Source organism: Chinchilla lanigera, unplaced genomic scaffold (assembly GCF_000276665.1).
Source record: "Chinchilla lanigera isolate Chin_1 unplaced genomic scaffold, ChiLan1.0 scaffold00022, whole genome shotgun sequence".
NCBI lineage: Eukaryota > Metazoa > Chordata > Mammalia > Rodentia > Chinchillidae > Chinchilla > Chinchilla lanigera.
The window spans coordinates 9,416,755-9,429,551 of record NW_004955423.1 but is presented as its reverse complement, the minus strand read 5'-3'; the positions used below and the strand labels follow the sequence as shown (position 1 = coordinate 9,429,551).

Sequence of the window (12,797 nt, the reverse complement as noted above, 5' to 3'; positions counted from 1 at the left end):
TGTAATTATAGAGACCAAAGATTCCTTTTATTTATCTCATGAAATATCAATAAATTTAGTATTAAAATATTTATACACATTTTTCTGAAAATATATACATATATAGGTATATATTTATATATAATATATAATATATTATTATATAATATTATATAATATAATTATAATATATAATATATATTATTTATTATTATATATACATATTATATGTATACATATATGTATATATATATATACATGATAATATGGGTAATGTCATTTTCATTATTGAAGTACTGTGGCATTTACAAGTACTAACTTTTCTTTTCCTGCTTTGTGCCTTTTTAGTGATTTTCTATCTTCACCCTGCCCCCTAATTCAAGGACAAAATGATGCATTTTTGGCCCAACACTGGGGCAAGATGAAAAGTACAAGAAGCCCACAGATTCTTTTCATTGTCCTTCCAAGTACTGAGGCGAACATAGGTTTTTTTTGTGAAGGGGCTGAGTTCCTGTGCTAAACCAGGAAATGTGTCTTGGCCAGAAAAAAAGTGTAAAAGACTTTCACAAGTGCAGATTCCTCCTGTTGCAGGGTGGTGGCTAAGGAAGAGACTGAGGAAGGTCGGCAGATTCTAAGAGCAAAGCAAACCTCAGTCTTTCTCTTGCTAGCACACCCATACTACGGGAAGACCTAGAGAGGAAGGGGTCGCCTGCCATGTCTAGGCTGGTAGAAGTCCAAAAACCTCCTTGCAAAATTTCCAGATAATTTCAGTAGAAATTAAAGTAAGTAAATCACCCCAAAGATGACACACAAATTCAGGTTCTTAACTTGGAAGCAAACTACATCGTTTGAGCAGAATTTGTTACCTAACGCAAAAATGGAATTTACTGGTTATAGGGAAATTTAGGGAATCAAAGGCAATCTGGAAGCATCTAGCTTCAGAAAGGGGAGGGCTGAGGTAACTTTGATAATCCGGGTAACAAGAGGCACAAGGATGTCTTTTCAGGGAAATGAGACCAGTTGGATCAGGTCCAGTTTTCCCATCTTGAGTCACTCCTCACAAAATTTAACCCCCTGAAGGGGTTGGAGGAGCCCAGCTTGATCTCTTGCTCAATCTTCCTTCAGGCAAGGGAAGTAAATTTGTTTGAGTGCTGTAGGAGACCGTAGGCACTGGGGGAGGAGTAACCCCTCCAAAGGAAAGTAGGGTGCTATCACAGAAAGAGTAAGCGTGTGAGTGAAATAAGAGTGAGGGGGCAGGGGAGGAAGGAATGGAGCAGAAAAGTGAGTGCTAGGCAGGCATAAAAAAATATGCCCACTACAGATGGCCACTTAAGAGATATAAAAATCTCATATGCATCATTATTTTTAAATACATTGTTTATATGTGATAAGCAGTCAAAGGAAGTCAGAATTCAACTTGACTGAACACTAAATTTATTGTGCTTGCTACTATTCAACTTACCATTCCTTCCAACACAGCTCCAAATTCCTACATATTCTTCCATATTCTGCCTGTTCATCCAGCTTCATCTTCAGTTCCTTGCCTTCTTTCCTTGCACCTCTGTGCCCATAATATTAAGAGACTTACAGTTTCTTGAACACTCTCCTATTTCATATTCATGAGTCGTACACAGGCCACTACCTCTGGGATCTAGGAGCACTCTGACCCTGGAGAATTACTACCCACTTCAATCATCTCTTCTCCAGAGAACCCTCTTAAGCATCCTTTCCTCCCAAACACCTTTCCCCCTCCACTTCCTTTCTTCACTTCAGTATCCCCACTATACATCTGGCACACACTTCTATTTTGTATTTATTTTACTGTGCTCTATTTATTTATTTATGTCTATGTCCCTTACAGATCAATGAGCTTCAGAAGGCAAGTTCTGAATAAAGGGCTGTTGAATGAATTCCGATCAGAAACCAACATTACCCAAGGGCACACTCTGCTTGAATTCATGTGGAGTGGGTGTGTGGAACATTTCCAATGGCAAAAATTCTGTACTAAGTGCATGCAGATTGTCAGTAGACAGGGACAAATGGTCAGGTAGGAGATAAAATATTATTAGAATCTCCAAGTACTCACTCTTCCTAATCCCCATGTCCATCGTAAGCATGATGTACCAGGTTTTGCCTACTTTGTATGCCAGTATTACTTTCGCAAAATTTTATTTATCTTCATTTCAATTCCAAAATGATAACGTTTATACTTCAAAATCTTATCATATATTTATATCATATATTTACTTACTACAGAGATATTTTTATATAATAAAGTATTTTATAGCATAGCCCCTAAAAATGTAAGCTCAGGATCCAGATTGTCTGGGTGGGGTATGGTCAGGTGACTCTGGGGAGGTATTTAACCTCTCTGTGGCTCAGATACCTACTCTATAAAAGTGAGGTCCATAAGAGCAACTCATGCATTGGATTACTGAGAGGATTAATGATTCATAGAGGTAAAGCACTTAGAACAGTGTATGTAAAAGTACTAAATGTTAGCGTCAATCATTGCAATAAAAAAGCACTCCATACTCTATTACCACAATTTTCTGGCCAAAATGTGGCAAAGAAGAAGTAAAAATAAAAAGAGTGCATGGAAACAGAAGTTTCTTTCCATCCTAGTGGGATCTAGGGTCTTTGTTGAAGTAATTTTTAAGACCTAAGAAATTATTCAAACCACCACAACTGAGAACGATGCTTAGGGATGATTTCCTAATTTGAGGTAGACAAGAGAGGGAAAGGAACTTCCTTTTAGCTTGCAGGGAAGGCATCAGTAAAAAAAAAATTTTAACTTTCTGAGAAAAGAAATTTTGACCCCACCTGCCTGGAAAATTAGATCTACAGTAATTAATGAATGCTGTTGATTCATGAATCAGTATTTATATTTTTAGTCTGTCTTATTTCTTGTGATCAAAGTTATGAAGTCTACTAATCATGTATCAGAGTCTCAACTTGTTTACTCTGAAACTGATTTCTGTTAAAGAAAATTTAAACTACATCTTTTCACCCACAAGTCTGTAAGTTCAGTTTAAAGGTGATGCCATGGAAACTGGTTTTCCAAGCATGCTGGTCACCCAGTAAATTATTATCATGACATATATTGTAAGCTTGTTCAGGAGTTTCCAGATTGTCACCTTATTTCTATGGAAAGATACTTTGGAATCCAAATCTGTTTCTGCATCTTTTGCTTATTACAAGTTGACTGATGGCACTGCATTTTATGCTGGTCATGAAAATAAGCACTTATCCTAAAGTAGAGGGTCAGGGCTAAAGTGATCAAACACAAAGTGATAGTCAAGCCTTTTTTAGTCTATTGGAATCACTGAACTACTTTGCCCTCTTTTTTTGTTCAGATCTGTACTAATGAGTAAAGTGAAAGTACTGGCTATGAAAAGACAACATCTATTTCAATGTTTGGGACAATATGTGAGATGTCTTGGGAAAGACATATTATCTTGGAAAATGTCTGGATCTAGCTGAATTTGAAATCTAATGGCTTCTCAGATAACAATAATAAGGTATATAATACATTATAATATAATAATATTATTATAACATAATAATAATATTATTTGTATCTAAAAAATCCACTCTTCTTCTCCCTCCTTCCTCAGGTCAAGTTAGAGAACCCAATCAAATTACTTGTAAAAACAAAAAATGCCTATAAGGAGGTACAATTAGGGGTTTGACATCTACTTAGGCAATGAAATTGCTAATGTTATCTGTAGTAACCTGAGCAGAAGAAAAATATTGCAAAACAAGGACAAGTGACACCTTTTGAGGTGACAAGATGCTTGGGTTTCCCAGGAGAAGTCCAAGCTTGAGGTGAATTGTGGTTATTTAGCCAACACAGCTACATACCAAGTGAGGGAACTCCAACCCTAAGAGGCTGTGGGGCAAATTTCTAAAGAAGAAATTAGAAGTGGCTTTTTAAACATCAAATATCTTTGCAGAAGCTCTTGCATGACTTCCTGAAGAGTGCCTCCTCGGATCGAGGCAGCCTATGGATGCCTGCCAGAGGATATCAGCAGTAGTTCCAGTTATGTGAGAGACATTTGTAACTTCTGTCTAGCTTTCCACTGAGAACCTACAGGCCAGAAAACAAAAAAAACTGATAATAGAGATGAGTAAGAAAATAGAACACTTCCAGAGATATCTCTCAGTCTTTGAAATGATTGGGTTGGGAGGACCTTGGAGGATGGGCAGTGCAGGTAAGATTCAGTATAAGGTTGGGCTCAACCAGATGGAACTTTTTTGTATATGTAATACTAGTCCAGGCCTTGCGCATGCTAGGCAAGTTTTCTACCACTGAGCTACACCCCAACCCCAGAGTGGATACTTTACCAAAAGGAAGATTCTTGAAAGATAAGACAGTTTGCTGGAAATGTTAAGTGATTTAAAAAGAAACGTTACCAGCCACTTGAATGCAATGATCAACAAGAGTAGAATTTTTCTCATATTTATACCCTACTGACTAATCCAGTCAATGCCCTGGTTTTACAACTGATTGCAAAGATACCTCTCTAATTCTAATACTCTCAACTCTCCCCACACTGCGACCTGTGTGTTCTTCCAAAATATGTATCTGATTATGTCATACACCTAACATAAAGATCTACGCCCTTACCACTTCTCCAAAATCCCTCACAGCTCATGAACCCATTTCCCTTCTCTCTGCCCACCATTCACACTGGTGTCTCAGGGCCTCAAGTACGCTAAATTCATCTTTCACATATGCTGTACCCTGTGTCCACATACCCTTCCCTATTCCTCCATTTCCAATCCAATTAGATTTCAGCTCATAATCATCCCCTCAGCAAAGTCTTCCCTAAACTAGGCAGCTGTTCCAGTGTTACGTGTATTCAGGCCATAGCATACTCATTCATAACACCCATTACACCCATCATAATAATTACATACATTTATGTTATTATGTGTTATATCTGTTTTCTCCATAAGTCTTAAAGAGAACCAGAATGATTTTGCTTACTTTTGTATTCCCAGTACCTAGTACAGTAGCCAGCAATAAAAAAGCAATATAAGAAATATTTGATGATTAAACCAATGAATAAATGAATGGAATGCATGGCAAGATCCTGTCTCAAAATTTTAAAAGGGAGAAGGGTGTTAGGGGTGTAGCTCAGTGAGAATGCTCTGGGTTCAATCCCTAGTGCTACATGTACACACCACACATCACATACACATACACATACAGAGAGAGGGAGAGAGGGAGAGAGACAGAGACAGACAGACAGACAGACAGACACAGAGAGAATGAATTTGTATGAGTTTACCCAAAGTGATCTAGTAAACAATGTGTGGGTCCACCGTGGTTCTTGTTTCTGGAAAATCTTGTCATTATATTAATAAACTACTAACAATATCAGTAATTCAGTGAGCACCCATACTGAGCGCTAAACAGATGTTGCCCCCCCCCCGCAAGAGCTGTTCCATGTTTATGAGATCACTGTTGAGATCACTGTAGATCTCACCTAATCATCACAACGACCCCATACTTAGATGCTACTTTTTGATGGATGAATAAAACAGAGGCCTTGAGAGGTTAAAGGACTGCTCAAGGTCACAAAGTTAAGTGCAGGGAGCTGGGACTGACACCCACATGTGGCTGACTCTAAAGCCTATGTTCTTCATCATTATGATGACTAGCTTCCAAAACATAGGGATCTCTCTTTGCTTACATCACACACTTACTGACCACTTATTAATAAATCCAGTCCTCTGACTGCTGCAATAATGGATTTTTCCCATGCTATTTAATACCTGGTTTGAGATCTAAGATCTTATGATTGTATGTTTTGGGTCTGAATTAGGTTTTCAGTTTCTGCAGAGAAGCCTTTTAGTGTCCCATGATTCTTTGGCTTCCTCATGAGGTGTACATGTGGTTGTAAATGTTTAGAAATATTTTTATTATGAATGAATAAATTAGTACTGGAATAACCTTAAGAGTTAATATGGATGACATATGTCATATTCATTAAATACAGTTTCAGGCTTAGGGAGACTTCCATTTTTAATGAAAATGCCTGCAGTCAATACTCTGGCCCTTATTTAAATGTAGGATATAATTCAATGTGCCTCAGGAAAACACTACATATATATAATGTAATATTATATATGTATGTATATGTGTGTATATATATATAAAACAGTAAACCTAACTTAGATCTCTCTAATGTTAGATGTTAGTTTCAGAACAAATGCAGAAGTGTTCATGTTAGATTTGAGATAAAATATGAAATAGATGGTATCATTCATCAGATATTTAAAGTAGGTTAGGGTACCTCTTTTTACAGAATGCTAGCAGGAAGTTTTCCAGCTGTTCAACTAGTAAACCTTATTTATCACCTCATATACTAAACATCCCTGTGAATGATTTGAATGTAGGATCTAACTCACATATTTGAAATCTGTTTTATTCTTGAGGAAAAAATCTGGGAGAAAAATTAATAGTTTTTCTGACCTCTGACTAATAAATTTGTAATTATAATAATGAATTAGGTTTCAATTTATTATCTCAACTCAGTAACAAACCACTCTTCTACAACTAAGTCTGAATTAAGTCTCTCCAGCTTAATTACAGAAATGGGAAGTTACACATCAAATATATGATTGTTTCTTAAATTAATTTTACCAAAACTTTACCATCTCCAGAATAGAATATATGAAATACAATAGTTAAATGAAAGACAAATATTTCTCTTAAACTAACTGCTCCAAACTTCAAGATTCTCCCCATTTAAAGCAATCAAATCACACTATCAAATGCCTTGGATCTGAGAATACACTACAAAGGGGAAAAAATGAGTTCCATGTAGATGTGTGAGGTTGTGACCACCTGATAACTTACTCTAAGTAATATGGACCTGAGGGCTTGTTACATTATTAGTTGAAAGAGCAATAAGCGTAGGAAGTACAATCTGTAGTTTAATCTGAATGTTCTTTTTCATCTCTTTGAATTTCCATTTTCCCAGTGGGAAAATGAACATCATCCCTGCCTTGCATCTATTTTCAGAAATTTTAGAAAGACTGAGAGGGTATATTAGAAACACTTTGAAAATCTCTGTTTGATGTATCATAGTTCTTGATATCTTTACATAGCTGTAGCTTTAGTTCACATAGATAAAACTGACAAGGATTGGAAAGATAAATGGTTCTTTCTATTACAAGTCTTTTTCAGAATTTCTCAAGACACACCAACAACCACAGCAAGATAATATTCGTGGTTCTTGATTACCTCAAAGAACAAAACAAAACAAACAGTATAAAAGAAGATGAGTAACTTTGTGTTCAGTGCAAAAATTTATTTTAGAAGCATTAACTTTACCACGAACTATTCACCTTCAGTCTTGAGTGTATTTCATATGGATGATTTGATATTCTGGTTTCCACTGAAATGTTCTGCATTTCGACAAGTTTTGATGAAGCCTATTCACACTAGACAATTTATGCAAACCAAACTTGAATAGTTGATTTTGACTTTATCCCCTTGAGTTCCTAGAACTGCCCTGATTAAAATTCAAAATATAATTACAGGTAGAACATTGAGTCAGTCAGTTAGTCAGAGATCTGAGCTCTGTGAATGCCTGCTTCCTGAAGCACAACTGCATTAAGTGCTCTGGAGGAGGGCGGGGGTGGATGGAACAGTCACCCATGAAATGATTTAGGGATTATTATTAAAACAATATATCACCAAGTGCAAAGCACTCTTGTAGAAACTCTACATATAAAAGTTCAAGGAATGGAGAGTAAAGGAAACACCTTCTCTATTTTAATTGTCTATCCTATATATTTAGCACACATTTTGTGCCTGCCACAAGCTTTGTGGGTATCCCAACACAACAAATTAAACTGTTAGTCTACCTACAAACCGGCAGCCTGAGTTGATGCAGAGCGTCATTTCCTTTCTTTTACTTGGAAATACTTCAAGGGCTTTGTGAAGATTCAAGGAGAGATTTTTTTTTTTTTCAAGGAATTTTTTTATTTTGAAATCATTTTAAATTTACAGAACAGTTACAAAAATAAGAGACAGTTTCTGAACACTCTCTTCAATTTTCCCTAAATGTCAACTCTTACATTCTCATAGCAAGTTTTTTCAAAACTAAGAACCAACATTGGTGCATACTGTTAAATATACTTTGGACTTTATTCAGATTTTATTCATTTTCCACTTGTTTGTTTATCTTCTCCAGGATTCAGTCCAGGATATCACAGTGATTTACAGAAAGAGATGTTAATGTCTTAGAAGTGTGATGAAAAGATCAGCATTATCTGAACAATGCAGCTAATCAGTGTTAGATAGTAATGTGAGCAGTGAGTTCGGTTCCCGGTACCGGAGAAAAACAAAAAACAAAAAAAAAAATAAAACTGAATTGAGCTGGGATTGTAGCTTAGTGGTAAAGCACTTACCTAGCATGTCCAAGGCCCTATGTTCAATCCCCTGCATTCTCCCACCAGAAAAAAATGAATTGAGTGTCCAAGAGCCACCTGAACACAACTAATGTGAGGTTTTTAACTAACTTAAACAAAAATTAAACATGATTTTATAGCTAGTGATTAATCTCTTTTATTTATCTAAAAGAACTCACTATATCGAGCTTGATTATAATTGCTAGAGGATATTTATTGTATATCCATAACAACATCTTGCTATAGTAATTCTGTTGCCATAATCTAGCATGGACACAGATTTTTCTGCATGAAGACATGGGAAGAGGCTGATTTGGTACCTAAGTCTGCCAGTTTCTAAAAATTATCATAGATACCAAAGAAACAAAGACCTTTGGTCTGCTTGTAGATGTCAGAAGATAATAATGGATCAAGAGCAGTGAATCTCTAAGTTGGGCGTGTATCAGGATCATCTGCAGGCTGTTAAAATACAGACTTCTGAATCCCATCCCAAGTCTCTGGCTTAGTAAGGGCCACACATATGCATTTATAACAAGTGGATATTGTTTATCTGGGGGCCATATTTTGAGAATCACTTCTCTGAATCTTTCTTAAATTAACCTAAAATCTCTAAAAACTCCTCATGTCTCTTATTGACGTGTGCCAAAAATAATTTTCCCACAGTGGGAGTCAGTGAACCTGCAAACTTATCCTATGAGGGTGAGATAGTTTCCTTATTTCAGCCTCAGAGACCCTCAGACCCAGCCCAGTGACAATCTGGGGAAAAGTCCTGAGATTCTGTGTTTTTAATACATTTCCAGATGTTGATTCCTGGATTAACCATCAAGGGGCTTTGCATATAGTTTGCAAGGTTTTCGCAAGTACATGGTGTAGCATCTAGTGGTCCCTGGAGGACACTGGGATTTCCTAGCATATTTAAGTCATAGGCACTACTTAGTGCCACTGGTTAAGGCAAATTTTGGAATATATTTGTCTCTATCTTGAATTTTAGGCTTTAGAATACAGAAAAGATAATTTTAAAGAAATGAAATTATTAAATCTTCCTAGAGTATTCTGCAACATAGTAGAAAAATCTAGACCCTGATTATTCACTGAAAATTTCTTTTTTTTTTTCAGTCTAGTATCAATCTACTAAGTATAAGTGATATAGGAAGAAAGTGAGGAAGATGAGTACAGATCAATTCTTCATTCTCCCTATATTACTGCTGGTAGTGCTGCTCTTGACATATCTGTTTCTCAGGTGGCTCTTTGGTCTCTTTACCTTTCTTTCTCCCAAAGAGGTACTCCAGGCTCTTGTGATAAAACTCTAGAAAAGCCACTGAGTTTCACCTTTCTCTCTAAATAAAACTTAACTTCCTTTCAATTTTGTGTAGAATCAAACTAATATTACATGAGACTTATCATCCTTATTAGAGTGTAAAGGAATACAAGATATAAGAATACTTTGACTATGTTTCATCCATTTGCTACAGGGGAAAAAGGAAAAACCAGAAAAATTAAAATGTTTATTGATTGCCTCCATGATAACAGGGAGGTGGTACGAAGCCATTCTTTTTTTCAAGTGGGTCAGGAAAGAAGAAAAACCTTTGTAAGAAGCAACAAATGTTATAAAATTTGAGTCTCCCCTAGGCTATACCAGTGATGGTGAACCTTTAAGAGCTTTCAATGATATAAATAGCTCACTGCGGCATGCATGCCATGAGCTCACTACCACTGGACCATCTGGAAATATGGCTCACATTCTACACAACTGAGTAAGATGGAAGGAACCCCACAAAGCACTCCTTGGATTGCCTTAATCACTTTTATTTATCTAAAAGCAGACTCCAAGCAGATTCCAAGAATACATTAAGGGTGCACTTGTTAATCATTTAATTGTTGCAAGAAAGAATGCTAATTTTCAGGAGTCCACAGATGACAGAAACAACCTAGCCTGAGAAATAGACCTGAGAAGTTTATACTAGCAGGAAGCCCTCACTGCCCATGGTTCCTCATTCTGTTATATCTCTGCCTCTATACCCTGCCTTGCATTGAAGGAATGAGAAGCAGCAGCCTAGAACCAACGATGTCCTTATTTAAGTAAAAATCAGTTTTTCTCAGTTTTAATTTCTACCTAGTAATTGTTGACAGATACAAACCATATAAATAAAAAGCCCTCTAGAGAGCCTCAATAATTTTTAAGAATGTCCTGAGGTGAAAATTTGAGAACAGCTAGTCTAATCTAAGGATTATGCTTTATTGCCTGATGTTTTAAATATTTATGGCCCCAGCCTGAGTGATCTGATCATAACACATAGGTTAATTTCTATGGAAAATATGTTCTGTGAACTCCAGTAGAGGACTTCCAAATACAGTCTTAAGTCACTTAATGGAGAAATGTGTCAGCATGTGATTTTATCATTGTTCAAACATCACAGAGTGTACTTGCCCAAACCTGGATGGCACAGGCCAATCATTCAACATGATCTTTTGACGCAATCAAGAGATGCTGTAAACACAAGATACCTGACACTGATGATGATAGCTTTACAGTGAGCATTTTCTTTAGAAATAGAATAATGATAATGTGTAGTATAAAGCAGTATCATAGTGGTTTGTTGTCATTATCAAGGATTATGTATTGTCCATAATTCTATGTGCTATACTTTTATATAGCAGGCATAAAAGATATGGTATCACTAGGTAATAGGAATTTCTCAGATCAGTATAATCATATAAGAGCACTATCACATATGCAGAGAGTCATTGACAAAAACATTATGTGGCATGTGGCTGTATAATGTCTCTCACTCTTTGGAGAGGTTACTGTAAGGTATGATCCTAAATTTGGTCTTGATTATACAACAAGGTAGCAGTCATTGAACTTCTCACAATTTTTGCAATTGTTCATGTACTGGACTCGGTGTGACTCCACTGGAGTTCTTTTGGGGTAGAAAGTGGCTCATTTTTGATGGCTATATCCAGAGTATTTGGAACAAAATATAACAAATATTTGTGGAATAAATTAATTCATTAACAAGAAAAATACTTAGATACAGAAGAGCTATTTCACAGAGGGACTGATTCCAGAATCCCTTAAAGATACAAAATTTGACAAATATGTAAGTCTCTTATATAAAATGGTATTGTATTTGTATATAGGCTATGACTTCTTCCTGTACACATTAAATAGTCTATAGATTACTCGTACTACCTAATACAATGTAAATGCTATATTCATTTGTTATACATATTTTTATGGAATAATGACAAGAAAAAATGTGAATGTTTAGTGCAGATGCAACTGTGTGCAAATACATTTTATCTTGGGTTGTTGAATATGCAAATGTGGAACTTTTGGCTATATAGGTCTCACTGTATTGAAATTATATATATGATTGCTCCATCTTCAGAAACACCAACTAGAGGAATCATGTACATTCCAAAGATGTACATAAAGGCTCTTTTTATAAACTCAGACAACCAGAATTCCTTTTAAGAGACAATATTTCAATGAAACTGTAACTTGATTGTGATGTAATTTTCCCTTGTCAGAAATATGGATCACCTGAGAAGACATGTGGAACTATATACTTTCTGGAAATATTACCAGGCATAAAAATTCTTATATATCTCAATAGGTCACTTTATTTGGTAGGGATGAAGCTACTTGGGAAATATAATGAGGACTGACTGAAAAAAGTTAAATGTCTAAAGTAGTTGATTAAAAATTATTTAAAATATTCAATCTGAAGACTTATTGTAAGGTTCTTAATATAATTTGTTTTTGTTTTTTGTTTTTATTTTGTCTTTTGAGAGAGGTTCAAACTATGTAGCTCAGGCTGGCCTCGAACTTGTGGTGATCCTCTGGCTCAGCCTCCCAAATGCTAGGATTGCAGGCGTGCACCACCATACCTGGCCAAATTTTGGTTTTTGAAAGGCCAGCATATGTATTATTTCCATTTCACTGAGTGGAGTATATAAAGATGACGGTATTCAGCATACTATTTCTCCCCAGATTTTCATTGCCTAAAAAGGCTTCATACTTGAGTCACTCTAATTCATTTTGTGTGGGATGTGGTATGGTTCTAATGTCTCCTCATAAAATTGCATTAATTCTCCTCCTGTTGACCTCACTTTCTTTCTTTTATAAAAAGCTGTATATATATTTAAGATGTATAATGTGATGATTTTATGTAGGTATAAATGAAATAATCACCATAATCAAGCCAACTGATATATCTGTCACCTCATGTAGCTACCTTCTGTGTGTTGAGAGTATTTAAGAAATTTCAAGTAAACAGCAGTATTATTACCTGTAGTCACCATACTATACCATATATTTCCAGAATTTATTCATCTGAGACATACACTCTGCTATAGTTTGGATAAGTATCTCCCAAACCCCA

The 12,797-nt window shown here is 35.9% G+C and overlaps 1 pseudogene; it reads right to left on the bottom strand.

Moving 5' to 3' along the window:
* Positions 1–12,797, bottom strand: part of LOC102027757 — a 26,437-nt pseudogene that overhangs the window by 8,863 nt on the left and 4,777 nt on the right.